Genomic DNA, 10,851 nt, shown 5'->3' with positions numbered 1-10,851 from the left:
AAAGAAGACAGTTCAATGTCAAAAGAGGTTAAGAAAATGGCATTATCTAAAAGAAGGTAAAGAAAATGGTATTATCTTAAAGAAGGTAAAGAAAACCCAGTGAACTCCCAATATCAAGACAAAGACCAGGACAGAGAAAATAAAACCTACCCAAAGAGGAAGGAAGAGTAACCAAGAAGACTAAGAGAAAAATAAACCCTCTCTTTTTCTTTTGGTTCTTCATCCTGATGGAGGTGGCAGAAGACGGTTTGTCAGGATCATACAGGGTGAAGGTAGAGTACAGGTAGAGGGAGACCGGCTGAGGCTGAGTGGAACGGAGTCAGTGTCCTTCTGGAGGTGTCTACAGTAGAGGTGTCTACAGTATGCCAGGCATCACACAAGACGGCTCAGCTCAGTGTAAGAACCTGGAGCAGTTTCTCAGAGCAGCCTGGTCTCATAAGCTAGACGTAACAAAGCAAATTGTAAATCTAGGAAACTCAAAATAGTATGATATGTTATGTTTGGTATGGTTATATAAGACAGGAGGTTACTTAAGGCAAAAATGAAAGTAGGTTGGTTGGTCGGGGTGAATGGGTGGGTGTATAACGTGAACGTCTAGCATGCCAAAGGTAGTGTGTTCGAATCTCATCACGGACAACTTTAGCATTTAAGCTAATTAGCAACTTTGCAATGAGTTACTACTTTTTAACTACTTAACCCTTCCCCTAACCGTAACCTTAACCCTAACATTAACCCCTAGCCTAGCTAACGTTAGCCACCTAAGGAACATTAGTGACATAATATTGGAATTTCGTACCATATCATACGTTTAGCAAATTTGTCACATATTGTACGAATTGCAATTAGTAATATATCATATGCGTTGTAATTTGTAACATATCATAGGAAATGGATGATAGACATCCACAAATTAATACATACCATATGAAACGTAACATACAGAGAATTCGGCAAGTATTCAGACCCCTTGACTATTTCCACATTTTGTTATGTTACAGCTTAATTCTAAAATGGATTAAATTGTCTTTTCCCTCATTAATCTACACACAATACCCCATAATGACAAAGCAAAAACAGGTTTATAGAAATTGTTGCAAAGAATTACTTAAATATCACATTTACATAAGTATTCAGACCCTTTACTCAGTACTTTGTTGAAGAACCTTTGGCAGCGATTATAGCCTTGAGTCTTCTTTGGTATGAAGCTACAAGCTTGGCACAACTGTATTTGTGGAGTTTCTCTCATTCCTCTCTGCAGATCTTCTCAAGCTCTGTCAGGTTGGATGGGGAGCGTCGCTGCACAGCTATTTTCAGGTCTCTCCAGAGATGTTCGATCGGGGTCAAGTCTGGGCTCTGGCTGGGCCACTCAAGGACATTCAGAGACTTGTCCCGAAGCCACTCCTGCATTGACTTGGCTGTGTGCTTAGGGTCGTTGTCCTGTTGGAAGGTGAACCTTCGCCCCAGTCTGAGGTCCTGAGCGCTCTGGAGAAGGTTTTTATCAAGGATCTCTGTACTTTTCTCCATTCATCTTTCCATCCATCCTGACTAGTCTCCCAGTTCCTGCCGCTGAAAAACATCCCCACAGCATGATGCTGCCACAACCATGCTTCATTGTAGGGATGGTGCCAGGTTTCCTCCAGATGTGACGCTTGGGATTCAAGCCAAAGAATTCACTCTTGATTTCATCAGACCAAAGAATTTTGTTTCTCATGGTCTGAGTGTCCTTTAGGTGCATTTTGTCAAAATCCAAGCGGGCTTTCATGTGCCTTTTACTGAGGAGTGGCTTCCGTCTGGCCACTTTACCATAAAGGCCTGATTGGTGGAGTGCTGCAGAGATGGTTGTCCTTCTGTAAGCTTCTCCCATCACCACAGTGGAACTCTAGAGCTCTTTCAGAGCAACAATCGGGTTCTTGGTCACCTCCTTGACAAAGGCCCTTCTCCCCTGATTGTTCAGTTTGGCCGAGTGGCCAGCTTTAGGAAGAGTCTTGGTGGTTCCAAACTTCTTCCATTTAAGAATAATGGAGGCAACTGTGTTATTGGGGATTTTCAATGCTGCAACATTTTTTTAGTACCCTTCCCCAGATCATTGCCTCGACACAATCCTGTCCCGGTGCTCTACGGACAATTCCATCGACCTCATGGCTTGGTTTTTGCTCTGTCAACTTTTTGACCTTATATAGACAGTTGTGTGGCTTTCAAAACCATGTCCAATCAATTGAATTTACCACAGGTTGACTCCAATCAAGTTGTAGAAACATCTCAAGGATGATCAATGGAAACAAGATGCACATGATCTAAATTTAAGTCTCATAGCAAAGGGTTTGAATACTTTTGTAAATTAGGTATCTGTTTTTAATTTTTAATACATTTGCAAACATTAAGAAAAATCTGTCTTCGTTTTGTCATTAAGGGGGATATTGTGTGTAGATTGATGAGGGGAAAAAAACATGCAATCCATTTCAGAATAAGGCTGTAACGTAACAAAATGTGGAAAAAGTCAAGGGGTATGAATACTTTCCAAATGCACTGTATGGGCTAAGAAACCTAGCTAAAGAACGTTAGCATACTGTATCAAACTAATTGGACTGTCCCGGATTTTATCGTTTACTATGTTACGTCTACCCCTGAGTCCAAGTTGCTCCGAGCAGTATTAATCCTACCTGTACTTCTTTACTTCACAGCCACAGCAGACATCTTAGATAGACCTCATCTACTGCTGCTCTCACCCCCAAATATGAGACTGTTCTCCACAGACAGGCTAGGAGGTATCTGTCACAGACTGTTTAACATTTAACATTTAAGTCATTTAGCAGACGCTCTTGCCCACATAGAGGCTAGGAGATATGTCACAGACTGTTCTCCACAGAGCGGCTAGGAGATATGTCACAAACCTTTCTCCTCAGAGAGGCAAGGAGGTATCTGTCACAGAATGTTCTCCACAGAGAGACTAGGAGATATCTGTCACAGACTGTTCTCCACAGAGAGGCTAGGAGATATCTGTCACAGACTGTTCTCCACAGAGCGGCTAGGAGATATCTGTCACAGACTGTTCTCCACAGAGAGGCTAGGAGATATCTGTCACAGACTGTTCTCCACAGAGAACCTTTAAGTCTAAGGTGCTTAAGGCTGCGGGGTTCAAATGGCACCCTATTCCCTATTTAGTACAATGCTTTTGACCAGGGCCCATGTGTAAGCAATAAGGTACCATGTGAGTCTACACCCCCAGGCTCAGGAAGCTGTACGGTGCATTCGGAACATATTCAGACCCCTTCACTTTTTCCACATTTTGTTGCATTAAAGCCTTATTCTAAAATAGATGTAATGTTTTTCATAAATCTACACACAATACCCAATAATGACAGAGCAAAAACAGGTTTAGAAATTTGTGCAAAAAACCCCCCAAACATAAATATAACATTTACACACACCCTTTACTCAGAACTTTGTTAAAGCATCTTTGGCAGTGATTACAGTCTCGAGTCTTCTTGGGTATGACGCTACAAGCTTGGCACACGTATTTAGGCAGTTTAATCCATTCCTCTCTGCAGATCCTATAAAAGCTCTGTCAAGTTGGATGGGGAGTGTTGCTGCACAGCTATTTTCAGGTCTCTCCAGAGATGTTCGATCTGGCCTCTGGCTGGGCCACTCAAGGACATTAAGAGACTTGTCAAATCAAATGTTATTTGTCACATGTGCCGAATATAACAGGTGTAGACCTTACAGTGAAACACTTACTTACGAGCCCTTAACCAACAATGCAGTTAAGACATTTAAAAAAAAAAAGAAAGATAAGTAACAAATAATTAAAGAGCAGCAGTAAAATAACTATAGCGAGACTATATACAGGTTGCACCAGTACAAAGTCAATGTGCGGGGACACCGGTTAGTCGAGGTAATATTTACATGTAGGTAGAGTTATTAAAGTGACTATGCATAGATAACAGAGAGTAGCAGTGTAGAATGGAGGGGTGGCAATGCAAGTAGTCTGGGTAGCCATTTGATTAGATGCTCAGGAGTCTTATGGCTTGTGTTGTCTAGGCTGTGTGCTTAGGGTCATTGTCCTGTTGGAAGGTGAACCTTCACCCCAGTCTGAGGTCCTGAGCGCCCTGGAGCAGGTTTTCATCAAGGATCTCTCTGTACTTTGCTCCGTTCATCTTTCCCTCAATCCTGACTAGTCTCCCAGTACCTGCCACTGAAAAACATCCCCACAGCATGATGCTGCCACCACCATGTGTCACCGTAGGGATGGTATTGGCCAGGTGATAACCGGTGCCTGGTTGCCTCTAGATGTGACGCTTGGCATTCAGGCCAAAGAGTTCAATCTCAGAGACTCTTGTTTCTCATGGTTGAAGAGTCGTCATGTCTTGGTTTTTGCTCTAACATGCACTGTCAACTGTGGGACCTTATATTGACAGGTGTGTGCCTTTCCAAATCATGTCCAATCAATTGAATTTACCACAGGTGGACTCCAATCAAGTTGTAGAAACTCAAGGATGATCAATGGAAACAGGATGCTCAATTTCAAGTCTCATAGCAAAGGGTCTGAATTCTTATGTAAGTAAGGCCTTTCTGTTTTTTATTTGTAATACATTTGAAAAAATGAATAAAACCTGTTTTCGCTTTGTCATTATGGGGTATTGTATGTAGATGAATAAGGATTTTTATTTATTTAATCCATTTTAGAATAAAGCTGTAACGTCACAAATTGTGTAAAAAGTCAAGGGGTCTGGATACTTTCCCAATGCTCTGTATATATATATATATATTGACTGTAGTGACTCACTCAGGCGTGCAGTCATGTGCCTTTCCTCTCTTCACACGTTTAAAAATAGGAAGTGACATCTTATGACACGCTCACACAGAGTACAGGAAGCAGCCAGTCAGACAGACACCTGTAACGTTCTTCCCGAAATATATGCAGTTACCATGAGCTTTTTCTTTGTCAATTAAAGGTATACAGATATTTAGTATTATATTTCAACACTGAAATTATAACTCAGTGATGTATTAACTTTCCTTTGATTTGTTTTTTGCGTTACTTTACATATTCCCAATCAAGCACATACATTGAATAATACAGAGCAGAGTCATTTTTAATTTTTAATTTGAGAAAGTGACCAGTAAACAACTCAGGCGGTCCCGATTGAACTACGCCTGCTAGAGGAAGTGTTACCTAGGCCAAAGGGGTTCAGGAAAGTTTCACCTGTACGTCAATGGGAATGTCAGACATACAGGCAGACAGAGAGAAAGCACCATGGGCCAGCTTAGTGGGAGAGATATTTCTACAGACACAAAAACAATGACAAGTTAAAGGTAAGGTAGTGTTACAGGCTTTGGTTTATTTCATTTATGTTTTGAGTTTGGACTTTAGTGCGTCTAGCTCGTCAGCACGAAGGGAGTGCCGATTGGTGTCACCTCGTTAATCAGTATGTGTTACACCTGTGCTGGTTGCCATCTCATTAGTGGGAAGGTGTTTCATCTGTGCTGACCCAGGTGCTATTTAAGAATGGCTGGCCCAGTCCTCCAGTTGTCTGGAGAGATGTGGATGGTTAATATCTTTAGTTGGTGTGCCCTATTTTGATTTCTACACAAACAATCCTTTTATCTGATTTCCCTGGTTTAGTTTTGCTCTACTTTTTTGGTTCGCTTCCTGTCTGTTACTTTGGTGTGGGTTTTTCTTTTGTTTACCTGTTCTTGGGGAAATGTAGTGGTTGCTCGTGGTGGTTGTCTTAGGTTGCAGTTGTTGTTGCTAGTGAACTTTCAGTAGACACCCCCATGAGTGTATTTCAGAACCCCTCCTAAAACCCCACCTGTTTAGTTTTGGTTGTTGTCAGTGATTCTCTGTTAGTTCCCCTTTCTGTTTGAGTGACAATTTATTTTCTTGCTGGGGAACGTAAGTTGGCTTAACAGTCATCACACTAGAGCCCCCACTGATCCTGACTAAGGCTATGTAGACATGATCCTTAAAGGTTGTATGTCCACCTCCACTTGATGGTCAATTCTCTGTTTAAGAACAATCTACTGTATGCAAATGTTTTTGATGCTTCAAAAATACAAATTAACAGTATTGAATGCCATCTGTTGATTAGGATTCAAGTAAAGGTACTGGCACCCACTACTGGTGAGCCTGTCTGAAACAGAACAACGTAAAGGCAACAGATATCCACAGCAATCGTAAGGACATGTGAAGCTTTCCCATCATCTAGCGTTGCCCTCTGTTCCAACCATCTCCAGCCTATCATTTCTATATGTTACAAATGACATGCGATGTCATCGGAACGTATCATACTGTACGTATCCTGATAAATAGTATGTGCTACGGTTTAAAACACAACCCAAGCAGCTGCCGCAGCACGTGTGCGCCGGTCTGTTTTTCTAATGAAGCACCTGCTAGTTACAGATGTTAGCATCTGTTGCCAGTGCGCCGTTTTTGAGGTTTCATTTTGGTGGTTCAGAGTGGGGCGGCCATGGGCAGATGGCGATGAGGATAATCTGACTAAGCCTTTGTCATCTGGTGCTATAAACTACGCAGCACAGAGCCATGTCTGTGGACGGACCCCTTCTGTTCTGTCTAGCAGGTTGCAGTCTAGTTAGACCCTGAAAGGTCCGCAGATAAAGACATTCAGACAAGGTTCAGATGATCTTTTCAATTAGTAGGATTCAATTGCCAGGAAAGTGATTAATACCTTTTCTCAATATTGCCTCTCTAGGATACCAGTAAAGACTTACTCTGAAAATTTGGTCAGATCTTGTTTTTTCTGGACTATACATTGGGCTCCTGAGTGGCACAGCAGTCTAAGGCATTGCATGTCAGTGTAAGAGGCGTCTCTACAGTCCCTGGTTTGATTCCATGCTGTATCACGACCGGCCGTGATTGGGAGTCCCATAGGGCGGCGCACAATTGACCCAGCATCGTTAGGGTTTGGCCGTGGGTAGGCCGTCATTGTGAATTAGAATTTGTTCTTAACTGACTTGCCTAGTTAAATAAAGGTTAAATTAAACAATATTTAAATTGCCAGACAGTGCACAGTGCACAGCACCTCGGCTTTCCTGTGGCTCAGTTGGTAGAGCATGGTGTTTGCAACACCAGGGTTGTGGGTTCGATTCCCACGGGGGGCCAATACAAAAATAAATAAATGCATGTAATTAAAATGAAATGTATGAATTGTATGCAATCACTACTGTAAGTCGCTCTGGATAAGAGCGTCTGCTAAATGACTAAAATGTAAATGTAAATTAACATCCTAGAACTGTATGTTAATTGCACTATCTCTGCACAATGTATATATTAAATGCAGAACCTACGTTTTAAGTAACCTTTAGTGTTGGCAATAGCCCAAAAATTAAGGAAATTCAAATTGGCAGCCCTACCCTAAATTTCACAAATGCACTGGTTTAACAGCAATCAGATTATTACACATGCTACTGCTATTGATGTGCCTCAAACACATTAAGAAGGAAAAAAATTGCCATAAATAACTTTTAACAAGGCACACCTGTTAATTGAAATGCATTCCAGGTGACTACCTCATGAAGCTGGTTGAGAGAATGCCAAGAGTGTATAAAACTGTCATTAAGGCAAACGGTGGCTACTTTGAAGAATCTCAACTATAACATATAGTATGATTTGTTTAACACTTTTTTGGTTACTGCATGATTCCATATGTGTTATTAATGAGTAGGTGTGTCCACACTTTTGATTGGTACTGTATGTAAGCAGAATTTTCCTGCCCCAAATTTGCATTGCCCAAACAACACTTACTATAGTGGTTACTTGCCACTATAATATATGCAACTTCCAATTTGCACTCTGACACATGCCAATTTGCGCTCTGCCACTGAATGACTTTGTTATATATTTTCCACTCCGTAGCACATCCTCCACAGTGAATGTGTTTCTACATCCATAATATGCATGAAAAACCTTCTGGCATTAGAATCTAGAAGTGTTGCACCCTCTACTATAACCTTCATGGTTATCTGACCCCCTCTACTATAACCTTCATGGTTATTATCTGACCCTCTACTATAACCTTCATGGTTATTATCTGACCCTCTACTATAACCTTCATGGTTATCTGACCCCCTCTACTATAACCTTCATGGTTATTATCTGACCCTCTACTATAACCTTCATGGTTATTATCTGACCCACTACTATAACCTTCATGGTTATTATCTGACCCTCTACTATAACCTTCATGGTTATCTGACCCCCTCTACTATAACCTTCATGGTTATTATCTGACCACCTCTACTATAACCTTCAGGTTATTTTCTGACCCTCTACTATAACCTTCATGGTTATTATCTGACCCTCTACTATAACCTTCATGGTTATTATCTGACCCTCTACTATAACCTTCATGGTTATTATCTGACCCTCTACTATAACCTTCATGGTTATTATCTGACCCTCTACTATAACCTTCATGGTTATTATCTGACCCTCTACTATAACCTTCATGGTTATTATCTGACCCCCACTACTATAACCTTCATGGTTATTATCTGACCCTCTCTACTATAACCTTCATGGTTATTATCTGACCCCCTCTACTATAACCTTCATGGTTATTATCTGACCCCCTCTACTATAATCTTCATGGTTATTATCTGACCCCCTCTACTATAACCTTCATGGTTATTATCTGACCCCCTCTACTATAACCTCCATGGTTATTATCTGACCCCCTCTACTATAACCTCCATGGTTATTATCTGACCCCCTCTTCTATAACCTCCATGGCTATTATCTGACCCTCTACTATAACCTTCATGGTTGTAATCTGACCCCCTCTACTATAACCTTCATGGTTATTATCTGACCCTCTACTATAACCTTCATGGTTATTATCTGACCCCCTCTACTATAACCTTCATGGTTATTATCTGACCCCCTCTACTATAACCTTCATGGTTATTATCTGACTCGGCTGGTCATCTAGGTTCTTCTAGGGAGTTTGTCCTGGGTCAGTATTGCTTGCTGTTTGGGGTTTTACGCTGGGTATCTGCAAAGCACTTTGACAACTGCTGATGTACAAAGTGGTTTATAAAATACATTTGACATTTTATTGATATACCCAATTATTTTCAAGAGAAACTTTAGTAACTATAGTTTTAGGAAACCCGGAGCCTGGAGATTTAAAGATGCTCCTACGAAGGTTATAACATTTAACTTAGTCTTAAGATGCTTTTGGGAAACAGGACCAAGTCAAAAAATGGTGATAAGCACCGACAAGAAAAAGAAACCCTCTCTTTTTCTTTTGGTTCTTCATTCTGATGGAGGGGGAAGAAGACAGCTTGTCAGGATCATACAGGGTGGAGGTAGAGACCAGGGAGAGGGAGACCGGCTGAGCGGAGTAAGTGTCCTTCTGGAGGTGCAGTGGCTATTGGTATCGATTTTAAAACCCTAGTCTTTTCCTTATAGACACCGTGGAAAATGAGCTGACGATTTGTTCCTGATGCATTTAATCCATGAATCCAATGTACACATGTTGTTTGCCATAAAAATAAAGTTCAATTTATTCAAATTCTTGGTTATAATGTTGCAAAATATGTATCAAAATAAAGAAGATAATTCTAAGATATTCAAGCTACAACTTGGGCATTCTTGGATCAAACAATATCACAGAGACAGAAAAGCACAGTCAAAAGACTGTACGGACTATAGCCAGCCATTCCCATTAGGTCTCTGACTGTACGGACTCTAGCCAGCCATTCCCATTAGGTCTCTGACTGTATGGACTCTAGCCAGCCATTCCCATGTCTCTGACTGTATGGACTCGAGCCAGCCATTCCCATTAGGCCTCTGGACCCCATGCAGAGGGAGGCATGAACACTGACAGGTTATTAATATCAGTCAAACAATAATTATGACAGAAGAATAATTATGACAGACGAATAATTCTAATTCATACAAATATCAATTTGGCTATAACATACCGGCCCCTAATTGTATGTAAAGTGAGGCAAAACAATGATCTAAACAGAATGTTTACTGTGGCGGATGAATCAGAATGCATCCCTTTGGACTCTGGTGTTGGAACCCTGACTTCTTCCCTCAGCTGGGGCTCAGTCACTTGGGGCCCGGAGAGGGGAGAGGTCAGGCTTGTCTTTCACATATCCCTGGTACTATGCAGAATATCAGAAAGGGAAGAGGACAGGATGGAACATTGTCTTCATATGTGAATGTATTTGTTAAACCATGTGAAGGGATGGCGTGATTAATGGGGAACCAATTACTTGTCTCCACAATGTCTGTGTGCAAGTCACTCCCTCCTTTGGCATTGGGGGAAGGTGTATGGCAGTGTCTGGAACCATTGTATGTCCCCTCTGATGTTGCACTTATCTTGGGATAGTGTATGACCTAGAGGCTCACTCCCCTCAGTGAGCTTGTCCAGGAGTGGAGTCAAGAGGGGGTTTACTTGAGATGGGAGTATATTGAGTTGTCAATTGATTTATGCCATTGGATGAGTTGGTGTTTTTGTGCTATGAAGTACCAGGAACGGGATTAGAACCTGGTCTTAGGAACCAAACTGAACGATAATTTATAGCGAATGCTATCTGGCAATGGGATAATTCTCTCTCAAGTAAAAGCCTTTCTTCGTGAACTGTTCATAATATCTGGGGTTTGTCATGTACGTTGAGAGGGGTGTATCTTGGCTATAAAAGACCTTTGTACTTTTCTGTTGTCACTTTTCAATGGTGCATTATTGAAAGTCAAGTGCTTTTGCAAAGCTCTTATTAATAAAGATGTAGTTTTAAGTATAACTCTGTCTGGTGTGTGAAGTTTGGAACTCTCCTCATTTGGTAATGCAAAAATTAGCCACCACATTACATAAGAGCCTA

The sequence above is a fragment of the Salmo salar genome, chromosome 19 (genome assembly GCF_965601325.2).
Source record: "Salmo salar chromosome 19, fSalSal1, whole genome shotgun sequence".
In the NCBI taxonomy this organism is placed as follows: Eukaryota; Metazoa; Chordata; class Actinopteri; order Salmoniformes; family Salmonidae; genus Salmo; species Salmo salar.
This window is presented reverse-complemented; position numbering follows the sequence as displayed.